Below are 17880 nucleotides of genomic sequence, written 5' to 3' on the forward strand. Positions count from 1 at the left end.
TTTACCTACAAGTGACCAGCAGTGTTCCATGAGTCAGAGTAGAAACAATTACAAAATCTCCGCAAAATATCCTTTCAAAAGGAGGTTAACTCCTTTATCTGTGGCTCATCAGTCACAGTAAAACTGGCAGGGAATTACAGTCTGGAAGTCCTGAGCTTGTCTGTGTGGTAGCCAACTGAGCTGTCTCTGGTAGAGGAACCCAGCACTCCATCCCTGCTTGTAAAATTAACATCATCTTCATCTGCTCTTTCTGCCAGCCTAAATCAATGTGCCAGCCAGCTCTAAAAATATAGAAAACAAAACCCTCCACCCTGTTAAGAAAATACATCAATGCCAGCAGCTCCTACACATGAATGAGCCTCAGCAAGCAAACCACTGTGCATGGGTGGCAGAGGAGGAGAAAAACAAGGAATTGATAAAGAAATATATTTCACTTTCAGGCTTCTAAGACTATGGCTTAAAAACAACAAAGAGAGAAAATAAACCCAGTCATTTTTTAAAATCATGAAAAAGACACTGGCAGGGACCTGTGAGATTAAGTAGTTTAAGGGTGGGGGAGTTGCCTGCAGAGGCAGACAGAAGGCTTAGGCCTGGGAATTATTTCCAGTTATTGTTCTGGGGTTCTAGTCATGTTCCTCAAATATGGATTGATCTTAATATCTCTAAAAGCACAATTTCTGAACCTCTTACTGCTTGTAGTGTTCAGCTAAGGTTTTGGATAAGTGTGCTAAACTCCTCTGTTTTAACAGGAACTCCTGTTTTTTACAGGAAAGAGTCTCTCTTGTTTGGTCATTTAAAATGCCAAAGCAAATTTGCCTTGAAATTCAAATGGTTTGCTGGTAGTTATGAGTCAGGGCAGAGGATTTTCCTCTGGAGAGACAGCAGAGTCAATGTGCTCACAAGTGAACCCAGTCAAGAGACTCTTGGTACTGGCCTGGAGCCTCCCAAAAATGAAGCAGGGCTTCAGGACAGAGATGATTCAGGTGGGAGATTACATCAAAATGCTGGGGCAAAGGACATATTTTAGCATGTTCTTTATGGGGGCAGAACACATTCACTGTGTCAGAAAAAAAAAGTGGAGGCAAAAGGTTTAGATTGTTGACACCAGTTCTGCCAGAAACAACCTTAAAAATGGTTCATTCTTTCTGCAGAGTATGTTGTGCTCAACATGAACACAGTATTTTATGAAACAGGAGCACTGGCTGGCTGCTTGACTTGAAAGAGGGCTTTTAACAAGTCTAGGCTTTCATCGGAAAGGTGTAAAAAGAAATCCTGATACTTTTGTAGCATCATTTGCGTGAGTCTGAAGGTGCTGTACCACAGGGCCTGCCGTGAGGGTCCACTTGGATCTTTGTGCTGCAAATCCTGCTGCACAAACACAGCTCCCTATTGCAGCTGGGTGTTTTCCTACCCTCCCACAGAGGTCAGATATTCCTGTTTTCCTGCAGTGCAGGTGATGTACTGAGGCAGAAATACAGGGACAAATATATAAAATCCTTAACTCGTCCCGAGATCCGCAGCCATTTGCTGGTGGATTTTGAAAGCTGCAGGGGCCCTTCTGCATCTTCAGAGGTCTCAAAACTGCTTTGGATCTACTCCTAGGGGATCTCTCCAGACCACAGCATTGGTTCATGGCCTGTGGGAGTCTCAAACGTGAGATTGGAAATGCCAACCCTGTTAGAGACATCGAGGGATGAGGCAGTGGGATGAGGACATGGCAAGGGAGGGAGGAAAGGTTCATCAGGGGATTCAGGTACATCTCATTCCAATTTCTTGGTGAAGAATGGTGTCCATGAGGAGCTAAGTGTTGAGAGCTTCCTCACCCTGCGCAGGCAGAGGTTTTCTGGCCTTCCCTGCACTCTATTCTTGCAGTGTGAGAACATGAGGACAAGGGAGGGTTGCCATGTCTGTCTGGTGTATTGCTCACCAAGAACATGTTTGATTTATTTTGCTGTGTAGGATTTTTTCCCCGTGCATCCATAGCAAACATGGAATAAATGACATAGACTGACTGAAATCGTGTCTCCCAAGCCTCCTCTGAAAGCTTAATTAAATCCACAGGGTCTTGTTTGGGGGTAGAAAAACAGCAGGATGTGGTACTGAAGACCAGTAAATAAATTGTTGATGCTCCTTGCTACTTCAATTGTGCTTCTAGGGATGTGGAAAAAAGTAAAAATCTATTATTTCTGCCTGACTATTCCATCATTAGCACCTTCTTTTTGTTTTATCCATGACTTCCTGTTGAAGAAAACTGCACTGGGGAAAAGAGAGTTTTTAAAGGTTGGACTTAGGCTCATAAATATACAGGCAGCTTCTCTGCTGAGCCTGAAATTCGTTGCTGCTATTTTTCATCCAACAGATCTCGTCTCACAGGCTGAACTGGAGACTTTGGATGTGGTTTGGAATGCCAACATGACATTGTGAGACACTGGGACACAGTGGCTATGGTGGGGGACAGAACCTAGTGACCTCTGTAGTAAAGCTTAGCATGCACAGCCCCTTAACCACCCTTAATCCTTATCCCTGTGTTTGGTAACTTATCTGTTCCAGGAAATTGTGGTTTATATTTTCAGTGATCTATTGAAGTCAGACCCTGGGTGAACAACTGGGGTGCAGTGACCTGGTCAAGGTCACATGGAAATCTTTGCTGGAGCAGGGACCTGGAATGTTTTTTCCATTAGATTGGTAATAATGGATGGGGCTGAAAGAGAAGTTTGTGCCCTTGTCAGATCCAGGTAGCAAGCAGAATACAGAAACATGGCATAAATGACAATAAATCTGTGTAATGAGCTGTTGGATTATGCTCTTTTCTGATTTAGAGTTGGGGTAACTGAGAGGTGTTTTTTAAACATTTTTATTCCATTTTCAGTCTCATGTGAAGGGTGAAACAACAGAGGTGCTATAATTGATGCTATTACTATCAGAACCTACTTATTTCCTAATTACAATACATTATAAGTGTTTCTTGACCTATCAGCTTTAGCCACACCATGCTGTAAACGCCTTAAAACCAATCATCTAAAATTGGCTCTTGTGTCTCCTGCTACAGTGCATCTTTCACAGTATCTATTTCTCCAAAGTTATCTGCAAAGCCATCCTTTGAAACTTGTTTCTAGTTCTATTTGTCTCTCAACAATGTCTGTCCTGTTCCATGACATTTCTAAGGCAGCAGCTCTTATTCTATGTTCAGCAGATCTTATTGTATAACTTTTCTAAGTCACCATTTCTTATCTCAACGTTTATATACAGATGCATACTATGTGAATCTTCTATCAAACTTTAAAAATTCTCCATGAATTCATTTCCCACACTGAGCAAGAGAGGTGCTTGAGATCCTGGCAGCCACAGGAAAGAAATTTTATCCTGGGCCTGCCCTTCCTGCTTCCTCAGTGGTGGCAAAGCCTGGAAATGGCTGGTGCAGTGGTATTTGCAGTGTTTACCTCTTCTGTGAATGATGTATCAGCTTAATAAACTGTGGAAAAGAGGAAATGCCAACTCCAGAAGTGTCCCACAGCAGTGTCTGTGCCCGTGGGCCATGACCAGACAGGGCTGGCTAAAACCCTTGTGGGGATCCAAGGAGCTTCAGCAGGACATGGGCTGGCACAGGAGAGACAGGCTGGCACAGATGGGGCCAGGATTCCTGAGCACTCCATGTCTGGACACAAAGCCTCTGGCTGATCACCTCTGATCTGCCACTGTGAAGAAAAAGGGGCCCAAATTCTGCTGCTGTAGGAGCAGCCAGGCAGATTGAGCAAAGAGCAAACTCCTTCCTGCAGCGCCTTGCTGATGCAGTGGCTCAATCCTGCCTTGATATATGTAGACATTAATGGAGAGATGCTGTGGATTGGCCTTTTTGGACACTGGTTATAAAACAGGATTTAGATTCAGTCTAAATGATTGCTGTGTTTTCCTTTTCTGTCTGATGAAATTGGAGAAGAGGAAACTTCACAACTTCTGGTTCACATGTAAAAATTTCTCTCCACGTTTCTCTTCAGGGCTTTTCGTTTCAGTGGTGTAAGTACAAGGGGAGGACATGCAGTTCTTGCTGTTGTTACATGGAAATGAATAATGTTTTTTGGGCAAAGACCAAGCTCAGTTTCCAGAAGGCTGCTCTTCCCTGCCCATTCATCTATGTGATATAAAACAAACCCAAAATATACAGCAGGAAAAAAAGGACTGTTTAGTATTCAGATCTTGAAATACATTTAACAACATTGCCCTCACCTAGGAACTAAATTATTTCCTCAAGAACTGTACAGAGAACACTTGGCTTTCAATTTACAGCATGGTCTGCTGGAACACACTGCAGTGTCAAGTGTGCTGTGGCAGGATTGCTGAACTTGTACCAGTAAAGGCTCTGAACAGCACCTTGCAGCTCTGCCATGTTAGAGGGTTGCAGATTCAGATCAGGAGGCAGACTTTCTGATGCTTTTTCCAGACTTGTTATTGTTTCTGGAGGATGAATGTTCTGAGAGAGAAAATGAAGAGCTCAGAGTCTGTGGTTTAAGCAGATGTTCTTCAGGCTTTGTGCCTGAGCTTTATTGGCTGAACTAGTCAGTGCATGCCTTGGTTCCTGCTTTTTAAACTGGGATGACCCAGCCCTCTCTTAGACCTTTTCCCCAGCCCTAACAGGTTGCACATTCTCAGTTCCACAAACAGGAATTACAGGGTTTTGATGTGTTTGAGTGAGGCTGAGACTCACAAGGGCTGGTCTGAAATAGCCACGATGGCACTATATACAAATATGAGGACAAAACTTTATGTTTCACCAGGATTGTGGAGAGTCCCCTGAAGTTCTCTGCCTTCCTTTGGACAAAGTAGAAAATTTTATTATCTCATTTCTAATTTTATCTATTGAATCTTTGGCCTTTTGCTGATGTTGCCAATGTTCATAGTTCATGAACAAGATAGAGTTTGGGAAGTGAGAAGGATTTTCCAGATCTTCATGGGAATGTGTGCTGCTGCTTTTATGCTGGAGAACTGACCTGGATAATGCTGGGTTCTGTTTCTTTAATGCCACTGGCTTCACTCATTCCTGGACACATGAGATATTTATTCATTCCAGTTTATTAGAGAAAAATTGTGCCTGAAGGCTAATTTCATTAAGACCTTTAGAAGCAGCAAATACCTCTAATAAATTAGTCTCTTAAAAGGAGAAAAAAAGAAAAACAAGGGAATCATGCCAAATCTAATTAAATGTAGGGAGGACTTTGTTGTGGGCTTTTTTGTTTGGTTGGTTTACTTTCATTATTTGGCCTCTCCTTAGATTCTGAGGCCATTTTGTTAATGGTACAATGGCTGGCATGTGCCCGTGCTGCCTCTCCTGTGATGGAGGGAGATGTGCAGCATGAGCATGTGGGAAGAGACCGTGCACAATCCACTGGGGACACAGAGGTTTCCACAGCAATTTTGTGGAAATCCATAACAAATGCGTTGTTAGGTTGGTTTATTCCTTCTCTTTCCTGCTGTGTAAAGTATTTGATATTCAAATTAAAATGGTGCTTGTTTAGGACAATTCAGTTATAGAATAAGCCTGGTAATTGGTGCCCGTGGGACTGTTTACACTCTGCTTGGTGTAATCTACTTATGGAAAATTAATGAAAGGCAATTTCCTCCTCCGTTGTAGCTGTTTTAATATGTACACTGTGTCGTTTCCTCTTCCAGCTGAAGCTTCAGATGCTTGTTTGGGGACAGAGGCTCAGACAAACCCAGGTGCTCCCTGGAGAGCCCCTTTGGCTTGCGCGCGGTTTGGCGCCAGAGCCCACGGAGCAGCGACTCTGCACGCTCTGAACTCCAAACTCCTCCTGTCCCCAGTTTGCTATCAACTCATAACTTTGGTTTATAACACCTGTGAGAGTTCCCAGTGGCAGCTGAGCTGAGCTGGGGGTTTGCTTGGCTATCCCCTCTGAGCCCAGCACAAACCCGCACCCAAATGTTCACATCCAGTGCTTGCTCCTGCCCCAGCTCTGGGAGGGGACACTGACTTTTCTCAGGAAACACATGGTCTGAGTCTGAATCTCCATTGATCCAACTGTAGGTTATTTTTCAACTTCCTCAAGCAGCTGCATAAGCCCTCGTTGTAATATTGAGGGGAAAAGAAAGGAATTATCGCACAGCTCCTCATTCTGTGATATACTCAGTGTGCAGCAGGAGTGTGATGGGATGTCAGTAGCACTTCTTGTACACCTGTAGAGACATCACTGTCCCTGCAGGTTGTGAAGGGAGGAAACCTCTCAAAGGCCTGAATGAAGCCTGAGCTAAGGCTCTGCTGTCACTGTGCTCTGATTTCCTATTTCCCATTTTGTCAGACGAGGGGAGGAAAGCCAGATTCTTTACTCAGGAATATTTTCTAGCTGTTTCACAGAGAGAAGATTCTAAATGCAAGGGTGGGTGTGGGAAATGAAGGATTTCAGTGTTCAATTTTGCAAACAGTACTGAAGCAGTTTTGGGCTGTGGGATACCTGAGTCAATTTGGCCAAAGCAAAGAGCTCCAGAGCAAATAGCAGCAGCAGAATTGGGAATACTGAGAGCAGAATAGCATTGTTTTGTTATTCACAGTGCTACAGGTAAATTTGCTGAGGAAATACCAAATGCAGAGAGCTAGAATTCAAAGAGGAGAATGAAATCAAGATGATCCTGGAGAAATTACTGATCTGCTTTGCCTGGTGGGGATGTGAAACCATTGCCTCTTACCTCAGCAATAAAACATCAAGGGTAGCATAGGAAATATGCTCAGTTTGACCTAAACCTATTACCTAGACACCAGCTCTTCACTGTCTCACCCCAAATTCCCTTCCTTCCTTCAGGCAGTGGACAGACTCTATTTTCTTTATCACTTCCAAGAAATGCCTTTTTTCTTTCTGTGTTCAGTCAAGTTTCCTATCTGGACTGTCATGTTTTCAAATAAAAAATATTGTAGCCTTCTCTCAGTGTCCTTAAAACTGGCATAATTCTGCCTGACCCAGACACAATTACAAATGCTGAAATCATCTTTCTGATTCTCACTTTGCCTGTTTTCCTGGGAGCTCCTTCAAGTCAGGGCCCTCCTTTCATATTCTCCTGCTAAGAGATTATTTGGGTAAGATTAGGCTGACAAAAAGAGGTAGAAGAGGAGAGGGGGAGATTTTCCCTTTTTTTGTCCCCCTTTGTCATCTCCCAGATGTATTTGCATCTGAATAAATGGCAGGGGACAAAAGAGATAGATGTTGATATGGAAAATGTGGAAAAACTCACTATTGTACGTACATCCTTGTCATGCATCCATGTCAAACCAGATGAATCTTTATCTGTTTTACTGATATGAAATAGTTGTTTGGGGAATGTGCTGTGTGCCAGAGAGGGCCCTGGTCAGAGCTGCTGTGCTTTTTGCAAGTGCAGAGCCCAGAGCACAGGCAGCAAATGCTTTGCTGAGCTCAGCACCACGCCTGTTCTACAACCAGCAAAGCTCACCTGCACAGTGCTGTGTCTCACATTTAAAAGCTTGATGTATTGCACACAAGGTCCATCTCATAACAGGCTGTGTTGCACAGCTCATTTGGTGTCGTTCTGAGAAGCATCACTCAGCTGTTGGCACTGAGAGCCCTGAAAACAATGCTTCACTTTGCATCTCAGCCCTTGGGAGGGTGGGGAAGATTTACTGCCTGCACATAATGAGGATGGGTGAAGTTGTATCCTAGGCAGGGCAGCTTGAGGGATGAGCAGCTCTGGGGTCACCTGGGTGTTCCCTCTGGCATTATCAAATTGAAATGAATCAGAGTCACTCTGCCTCCCCACTCAGTTGTGGTCCTGTGCAAGAGCTGAACTTCTCTGTGAGGCAGCATCTTCCCAACACTGGGGCATCAACAGGATGTCCTTGGAGATGGGCTGGAGGGGACACAAAGAAACTTGTGAAGGTTTTTGTTCAGTTCATCAATACTTGAAGGGAGTTGAAAGGAAAAGACATTTCCAGAAAAATAACTTCTCCTCACCAGTCAGTTAATGTCATTTAAAGGTTCTGTCTGTTCTCTCCAGGTGATTGGCACCTCCTGCTCTGGATTGAAGGAACCTCTCTGCTCATATTTACATAATTTTTATCCTTTTGTCACTTTTGAAGTCCCTGCGGACTTTAATTTTTGCTTTAGGCGTGGTGAACTTTATTAAAATTTCATTTGAAGAAAATAATGAAAGGGACTTCTTGAGAAGTGTCCTGTTTCCTCAGGACTCCTGGGTTCAATGACCAACACCTTCAGTTGTCTTTCAACAATCCACACTTGGTTTTTGCTATGCATGCCATTCTCTTTGTGGATACTAGATGTAAATGGTAAATATTCATCCCCTGCAGGAGCTGTGTTGCACTTTTTGCCATGTGGCTGCCCAGCTGTGGAAGGCAGAGGGCAGTCTGTACTCCCTGCACCACCTGGGCAGGGTTTGTAAATGGAAATTGTTCAAACAGGGTGTGAGAGCTGTCATGGGCTGTGCTGGGAGATGGGCAGGGACTTCCCATCTGTTGGGTGTCCTGGTTTGAATGGAAGGGCAGGAGCAAAGAATGGTTTTGTTAAAATGGAACTTCAGGAACTGCAGTGACAGGACAAGGGGGAATGGCTCCAAACTGAAGATCAGGTGTTAGGAAGAAATTCTCTACTGTGAGGCTAGAGAAGCTGTGGCTGTCCCTGGATCCCTGAAGTGTCCAGGTTAGACAGGACTTGGATTAACTTGGGATAGTGGAAGGTGTCCCTGCCCATGGCTGGGGTTTGAACAAGATGGGCTTTAAGGTCCCTTCCAACCCAAACCCTTTTGTGGTTCTGTAACTTGGTTATCTCTGATTCTGGGAGCTACTCAGATGAGCAGTTATGGTAAAATAGTATTTTGCACAAAGAGCTTGCCTGAAATGGAGTAAGAATATGAGGAAAGTAAGAATATTTGGCTCCATGGCACAGTTCTAAGCAAGCAAAATTTAAGGAAGAAAAAAGGGTCTCATAATGAGTACATCCCTGTTCCCTGATTATTTTCTGCACATTACTGGGAATAAAGTACAGCAAAAAAACTGAGAGTACCTGAAAATCACTCCACTGTCTGTAAAACTTATGACAGACACTTTTCATTTAATTCATTCAGGAAATCGATGTGTCTTACAGAATCATTTGACTGTGGTTGGCAGGGAAATGATAAATATACATGAAAACAGAATTGGATTAATAATTTTTGACAGGTAATATAATGCAGCTGTTGCTGAATGATATTAACAAGAGAAGGCATGTTAAGTCCCAAAGTCAGAGTAAGGCTAGGTGGTTATAATGTCTGAATAAATTTCCTGCTTTGACTGAAGACTCTGCATGGCAGATGGAGATTGACAATATAAAGTTCCATTAAAAAGTCCTTTGCTTTGCTAATTCTTGACTCTTTTACTGGTCAGTAGTCTGCTCATTGATCTTGGCTGCCTGAAATAGAATTTCCCCATTCTGTCTGCCTGAGCCAATAGATTTCATTTGCAATATACTGAGTTGTGAAAAAATGGGAAACTTCACCCTCCTGAGATCAGCATCCCAAAAAAGATTGTGGTCTTCTGGGCAGGGCAGCATGTCTCTTTTAACTTCCTTCTTTCCCAAGTAAGACTGAGATTTTTAGATTTCTTTCTTCAAGGTTTAAAATATTATTGTAAATTAATATGAAAGACAAAATTTTCTTTGTGAAAGATGTCAGATTGGGATTTTTGCAGGTTTTCTCTTCCAGGTTCTTTATTCCCCTTCTTTTAATTTTTTTTCCTAACACCCTAGACCATTTGTCTCTCAGCTTTCTCTCTTGTGGGATTTTTTTGTCCCCAAATAAAGCAAGGCAATCAGAACTTACCTTAAACTACCTATGAATACCACCTGGAAAAGGATATCACATGTGCTGTTTCTTCCAAAATACAGAAAGGTGGAAATAATCACATTTTGACACTGTTCATAGAATGATGAGATTAAAAAAAATACAGTGGGAGTTTTTGGGTTTTTATACAACACAAAGCATCCCCATGAAGAACCTGCTGTCTGAAACTGCCATCTCATGTGGGACTGTCTTAGTTTTGGTTGTCTGCTAAAGACTGAGAATTTCTGCCAGCAATGAATTTACAAGGATGCAGAAAAGGACCTGGTTCAATACTTTTTATACCAGTAAGAAACAGTTAACAGGGGGAGAGGCTGGAATTAATTGAACTGTTCAGCCATAGCTCATCCACTGCTCTGTCATGAAACCATCAGAGCTGCCATTTTATTACTCAGTCAGGGCCTGGATGAATATTTTAATGAGACAGAGGAGATAAAGAGGCAAGGAATATAATAGGTAGCACTGGAATTATACAACTCTTATTATAGCTTGTTTCAAAGATTATTTTAATTTAATTGATCAATTAGATAAAATTATATCCCAGCGTGCTGCTGGCGCAGGCTTGGGTGGGTGCTACCAGAATTTGTAATGTCCATCATATCAGTCACAGATATCTTTAAAGTGATTTACATGATGGAAAAGAATGTTTTTAATTAGAGAACTACTTGTTATCTTTACAGGATTATTTAAAAGAGCACTGGGAACGGCAGCTTGATAATGTCCCTGTAAGAAATAATCTGCCAAGTGTATAATCCATAGATCTTGAGATAGACACATTTTGACTGGCTTTACAGCTTCACACAGCCACCTTTGCAGTGATTAGAAATAAAATCACATCAGGAGACTAACCTTCATACCCAGGTTTAATTGCTATCAGTTAGAAAGTGGTTTTTTTCCTAACGTGTGATTTGTTTTCCCGTTCTTCTTGTCACATTCATCTTTATTCTTTCAACACTTAGCAACAATTTCAGCATAATTTGATCATGCTAGGCTTTTAATAACATAGCATTTAAAAATAAAGAGACTTTCTGTTCACAGTTCTCTCTAATCTGGACAGATTCTTCTCTTGTTTTGATAACTTTATAGCCTCTTCCTTTCACCACCTTCCACTGCTGAGTGATCTTGATATCTGGACTGCTAAAATATGGAACATTTTCTGATCCTGCTCTTGTACAGAAATGGCATTTTTCAGTATCATTTCAAAGCCTTTCTGAACAGAGCTTCAGCATCCTGTGTATTAGGAAAGCATCATTACCAGGCAGACATCATCATCATCAGGCAAAGTGCTTATATCCAGTTAAATGAAATGTTTGCAGAAAGTATCTGCTTTTGTCTAGCAATTCTTTGTCTTGTATTCACAGGAAACAGTCCAAATTCTTTTTATCCAGCTTTTAATGTCACCTTCCTTAGCTTTTGTGTCTAATAAATGCCAGTGTTTTGCAAATGTACATTTGACAAGAATGAAAGACGCTTTGTTCAACTTCTCCCCAAGAAAGGAGAAAAAAAATAAAATTGTCTAACTAATCCTAATTCTGGCAGTTCTGCTGCAGCAGAGAAGACACTTGCCTTAAGTAGCACAAAACAAGTGATAAACACAGATAAAGATGGGTCTGTGTGCTCTGGGTGACTGATGTCAGTCAAACCCTGAGAGAGCAGCTGGAAGAGGAGGTTCTGTGCTGAGCACTGAAATATTTCTGCAGGGCTGAATCTTTCCTGGCCTTCAACTCTCCATGCTGCACATTCCCAGGAGCAGAGGAGATTTGTATTTTCTGGTAGCTCTTAGGAAGCATTCAGGTGCGTAACAGGGCAGAAATCCTGCTCAGGAGCTCCCTCAGTGCTTCTGTGTGTCCAGTTTGAGCTGCAATGAGCTGAGTTCCTCTCCAGGCACGCAGGACAAAGGATATGCTGTGGTTTGAGTGCCCCTGCCAAGCCCTTCAAGGGCTGTGTGAATGTGTAGAAATGATGCAAAGCAGGGGAGGGTTCTGCCCTGGCTTCTGCCATTTGCCTCGTTTTTAGATGTGGATGTGATCAGAGTGGATAGTTGCCAAAGCAGAGCAAGGCAGTGCTGCTGCTCCAGTCCTCTGTGTGTGTGTGATCTGTAACATGCAACCACGAAACTCCTCTGGGTTTGTGGCACTCAGGAAACCTGTGCAAATGTTGGGACTCTCCCTGCATCACAGGGCAGCCCAAACTCCATCCAGGACATCAGGGTTCCAAGTTGAACCTGTCTTTTCTCATTTTGAGCATTTTTTTCCTTTACCTTGCACAGAGTAAAGCAAAGACAGACATGGGCTAATCAAACTGTGCCCTGGCTTGTTCTTCCAGCAGGTTGCAAGATGAGATGTATGCATACTGCTGGGGGTTTTAGGGCAAAAATATACATTTCTTGCCAGTTTATTCAGCTTTCATTAATTTTTTTCAGGGAGAACAAGATGGGTTGAGGAGAAGAACCTGAGGATGAAATTGTTTCTAACAAATGTTCTACATTTGCTGTGTGGTGTTAGAAAATAGGGCAGGCATTTGCAAATAGGAAACTGAGATGGGGGAAAACCTGGAGGAGATGTCTGTGCGTGTTCTCCAAGTCCAGAGCAGCTCCAGGAATCTGTGTAAGTTTTCATGAATCAAGTGTTTTAATCAGATCTTGCTGGTTTAATGGTAAAGAAGAGCCAGGCTGTGGTGGAGCCCTGCAGGAACTCCTGTCATGCTCTTTTTTTGGGGTGTTGCTGCTCAGCTCTGTGTCCTGCTTTTCCTGAGCAGGAATACAGCCTGAAGGTGACTTCATGAGAGCAGCCTGTACCTGCTGAGGGCTGCAGGGTCACACAAGGGATGGACAGGCAGGAGCTGTGTCTGCAGCACCATTCCTTCCCCAGGCCCCTCTCTTTGTGCTCATCCTGCGCTGAGCAAAGGCTCAGTCCAGGGCATGGTTAATGATGAGGTGAGTGTCACTTTTGGTTAAATTTGATGCTTTTTTAAAGACTTCAGGCAAAGCATGAGGTATGCTGGGACACTGAAAACAAGAAAACACACAAACCCCCTTCATGTCCATCTTTAAAATGATATGAGTAGTGTATCTGATTTATGAAAAATGTATAAATGTGACTTGGGAACAGCTTGTGCTTTCACACTAAATAAAAGGAGAAGACAGAAGAGGGAACTTGAATGTCTGTGAGCATACTCATGTATACAAATGACTGTCATAAATCTTTTTGCATGATTGCTTTGCTTTGTGGCATCTCTTTGGGGAGTTCTGCAGAGAAAAAGAAGCCCTGCAGTTTGGGAAACTGGAAAAAAAATTGCGGGAGAAAATGGACTTGCTGATATAATTATGCAATTCATTCCAGAGCATATTTGGTCTGCTAATGAGAATGGAAGGGGAAAGCCTCAGCAGTGCTGTTGGTTTAAGGGAATTGAATTAAAAGACCAAACATCCTGGGTGAGACTGCTGCAGCCTCAGGAGGCAGGGCTGGCTCTGGAGGGAGCTGGAGACAGAGCCCTGCAAACCCTGCTAGTGTCTCATGGCTGAGGAAAGAAAATGCTTTATTCTTGCAGGATGGGCTGGGGACAGAGCAGATTTCTCAGCTGGCATAAATCTGCCTTGGTGTTGGTGCTGGCTCACATTGCCTGCATCCTCAGTGCTCCGCATCCTCAGCTGGGTCTAGAGTCCCTTCTCATTGTGGGGCAGCTCCATCAGCCAGAGCTCAGGGCAGGATGCAGAGCTGCCCAGAAAGGAAAGAGGAACCAGGGAGAGCTCATTTCCCCAGGGATCAGTGCTGCCATGGCCACAGGGGATCCTGGACCTCAGCTGAGACTCCTCTCTGACTGCAGCAGCTCTGAGTTCCCCAAAGCATTGCTCCCCTTTCTCCGCAGGCTGGAGGGTGAGTGATTCTTGGTGACCCTTCTGGTGTGTGAAGCAGGAGAAAGTGAATGAGATCATTCAGAAAGACAGCAGAGAGAAGAAATGAGCAGAAAGACAATGGAAAATAAGCAGCAAAACTGTTCATGCCCTTCTAATGTGGTCAATAGTGTTGGGTTTTTGCAGGAAAGCTCCATCTCTCCTGCAGGGGGGAAGGTGTTCCTCAGCAGAACCAGGCTAAGGCAGCTCTGTGCGTTGTTGCTTTCTCTGACTGTGTGGTCCCTGAGCTGTACATCCCACTGTTACTTGCAGATAATCTTGCATACCTGAGAGGTTATTAATAGTTTGCAGAGAAATGCCTGTTAATTGGCTGGGGTTTTGCATGCTTGTGAAATAATTAATGTAGAAAGAGTATTGATAGTTATTATCAATAATGATGATTAAAAAATCCTATTAAAGCTATGATAAATTATCCCTCAAAAGTATATTTGGACAGCAAGGAAGGATTCACCCTGATGGTGCTGAGGACTTCTTGCAAACCATGCTGGATAGGGTTTTCTCTTCTGTGAGAGGGTGTGTGCAAATGAGACAGAACTGGTGATGGGCCCTGGTGCCTGTCCTGAAATGAAATGAGTGTGAGCAGGGCCAGCAAGTGCAGCCAGGCCACTCTGAGCTGCTCCTCTGCCTCCAGAGCTCTATGTTGAGCTGGGCTGAGCTGGCCATGGGCACACCCAGCTCCAGAGCCCTCAGCTCCCCTGGACCTCTGCTGCCTTTGGGGCGGAAGAGCTGCTCAGACTGCCAAGGTGTAACTCCAGAGGAAATCTTTGCTTTGTATTCAGTGAAAAGAGCAGTAACAACATGGAAATGCCATCACCTTTTCATTCTGTCATGGAAAAGGGAGGGAAAGCAAAGATTACAGCAGAGCTGCTGTTGGTATGGGGGAAGCAAAGTCCTCAGCTGCTACGCGCTGTTGTGGTTTTATTTTTTTAAGGAGCTACTTACTCTAAAAGCAAAAACAATTGTCTTTGATATGTATTTGTACCTTGCAGTTGAAAGTCTCTTGAATTTTGAAAGCCAGTAGAGAGTCCCTTTGCCTTCCTTCACAGGGTTTTTGAGGTAACCATGAGATCATGTTGAAAAGTGAAGCACAGGGCCTGCTCTGTGGGCTTCTCATGCTGTGCTCAGCTCCTCCATGCCCAGCATTTGTGCACAGGGCCTGCTCTGTGGGTTTCTCATGCTGTGCTCAGCTCCTCCATGCCCAGCATTTGTGCACAGGGCCTGCTCTGTGGGTTTCTCATGCTGTGCTCAGCTCCTCCATGCCCAGCATTTGTTTGCCCTGGCAGCTCCCAGCAGAGCCAGGCCTGGCTGGCTCCTGTTAGCAGGGGCAAGCAGAGCCAGCCTTGCTTCATCTACCAAGGCATTTGTCTGAGAATTTAAATTCTCCTCCAAGTTCCAACTGCAGCTGTTGGAAATCTGTGTCCTCTCTGGCAAAGGGAGCACAGCCTGTGAAGGACTTGGGTCAGGCCAGGCTGCTGTGAGCATCCACCTCCTCTGGGAAGCAATATTTTGGCCCAGAGGCTTTTGCTAAAGGGAGGGAACCACATCCCAGTGACAGAAGAGAGGGTGGGATGTATCTTGCTGTAAATGCCATTCTGTACTCTTTTGAAATAATCTTTGATAACTCAGAGAAAGGTGCAGCTGTGCCTTTCATCGAACAGCAATGAGTGTGATGGAAACTGCTTACCCCTACTGATGCAGGCTTTTCTTTTCCATTAATAGCCATCCCTCTCCCTGGCTGGGCTGCCCAGGGCTCACTCAATCCCTGTGCTCAGCAGCCAGCAGGGAAACTGTGCCACCAGCAGTTCCTGCTGCTGTCATCCAATTTTTCGTGGGGTGTAGAACATTAGCAACTGGATGCTGCAGGATTTGGTGGGTTATTTCCCTGTGCTGGAATCTGTCTAATCTGCCCTCTCCTCAGGCCTCCCTGCATTGTTATTGGGAGCCAGGTCTGCTGCAATTTTCCAGGCAGAGGTTAATGGGATAGATTAGCATTTTATTACTATGATTATCTTATTGTTCTTTGTGTGACACTGACCTGGAGTTTGAAGCGCTGCATTAAACAATAAGGGGAGAGAATTCCCACTCATAAAATAATCTTTAGATTAATTCCAGGCTGGTCCTGCAGCATGCTTGTTCCCATTCTCCTTCCCAGGCTGTTCCTGGGAGCATGGTGCTTGTACCTCTCTCCAGCAAAGTGCCCTGTGTGTGCCTCCTCAGAGCTAGATGCAGCATAATTAGGCAGGGAATTTAAAAGGTTTCAGCAGGAATTTATTATAAAGCTCCCCGAGTCATTAAGGAATGCAAACAACAAAGAAATGGAGTGACCTTTGTGCTCTTGAGGCCTGAGATGCTCCTGAAATTCCACTTATTTCTGCTTGGGGCCTGACAGAGCAGCTGTCAGTTTTTACACTGCTTGTGGAGCACATTGGTCTCTGCCCTACAAGGTTCACCCCTGGGAGCTTGCACAGCCTCTGGAGGACAGCTCACCACTGTTCCCCTTGGGATGTACCCCTGTGTGCTTTTAAATTTATTTGTTGCAAGGCATGTTTGGAATTTCTTGTCCCAGTGCTGTGAGAGCTGACACCATTGAGCACAGAACCTATTATTTTAAAGGAAAAAAATAAATCTACCCTCAATCAAATATGAGTTTCTCAGCAGTTTGAAGCACTGAGTCTTAATTATGGACTTTAGAGCCTGACTGTGTCAGGGCTGACTACATTTTGGTGTCTTAGCATAAAAATCATAAACTAAATTTTATCTGGTGAGTTATAAGACATTAAGATCTCATTAAGGGTGAACTCTTTACCCTGCAGAAGCCTGTAATGGAATTTGTGTTGTTTCCCTGTCTGTGAATCATCCTGTGATGATGCTGCTGGCTCTGCTGTAGGCTGGATAGAGACTGCTCCAAACAGCAACTGGATGTTTGAAATTCATCTCCAGATACTGCTGTCCTCTGTACTTCCCAGAGGGGAGTCAAAAGAGACAACGAGGGAAAAAGGATTTTTTAAAAAGTATTATTTGAAAAAACAACAATATTTAATTAGTGTGCAGACTGAGTGTGGCAGAGCATTCCATCTCAAGCAATGTTTTCAGACCCTTTTAGAGATACAGTCTGGAGACCTAGCAAGTGTAAAGCCATTGGACCATTTCCTATTGAATTTTCTTCCCTATGGGGACAAAAAGTGCAGAATCCATTCAGGAACAAACAGTAGAGTTTTGCATAGGTTCAGATGGCCCTGTTGTGTCATGGCAAAGAGAACATGACCACATATTTCTCTGTGGAAGACAAGAGATGACAAAATGGGAATGTGGTGTGGTTCCTGGATTTGCCTTGCTAAGCCCAGTGTCCTTGTCCTATTAGTTTGGAAGGTTGGTGCTTTCTTTACAGCTCCCTGCCTCCAGGAGTGCTGAGGGCTGGGGAGAAAAACCTGCAGAGAAAGGGCGAAACTCTGCAGCAAACCATGCTGCAGCTGCTGATCATGGATGTAAGTCTCAGTATTTTTTTTTTTTTTAATTAGATAAAGTAATGGTTGTTTTCCTCTAATGAAAGACATTTGTCTTTTCACTGAACCTCCAGCCTCCCAATCAAGGTTTTTTCCCCCTGTTTTTAATTCTTTTTTCTTCCCCCTCTTTTTCCCCTTGTGCAATCAGCAACAACAGGCCAGGTCTACAGCAGTTTGATGTTTATAAAGTGGTCCAATCATAGCTTCACTTCTGGGCAGGAGTAAATAAATTCATCAAGCAGTTGATGCTTTTGTGCTGCTGTTATGATAAATGTTCCCATCAATTATACCAGAATGCTCAGACTGCAAGGAGCAGAACTAGCTGCACATGCTGCCTGAGAGGAATGACAACAAGACAATTCATGTTCCCTCTCTTTGTGCTTTGTATTCACAAGCACAGCTCTCCAATTATACTAATTTGTTTGTTTGGATTAGCCGATGGATTAAGAAATGTTTTTAGTTAACACTGGAGCATAACACACATTAATATTTTGGCAAGCATGACATAATTCTCTGTGTTGGGCTGGAATCAGTGGAGTTTCTGGTGTTGGAATTACCTTTGGAGGGAGCTGAGGGAGCAAATTCCCTTCTGTCTGGGAGCTGCTCACTGCAGCTCCAAGA

Source organism: Melozone crissalis, unplaced genomic scaffold (assembly GCF_028551555.1).
Source record: "Melozone crissalis strain CALT ecotype California unplaced genomic scaffold, PUWL_Pcris_2 ptg000063l_1, whole genome shotgun sequence".
NCBI lineage: Eukaryota > Metazoa > Chordata > Aves > Passeriformes > Passerellidae > Melozone > Melozone crissalis.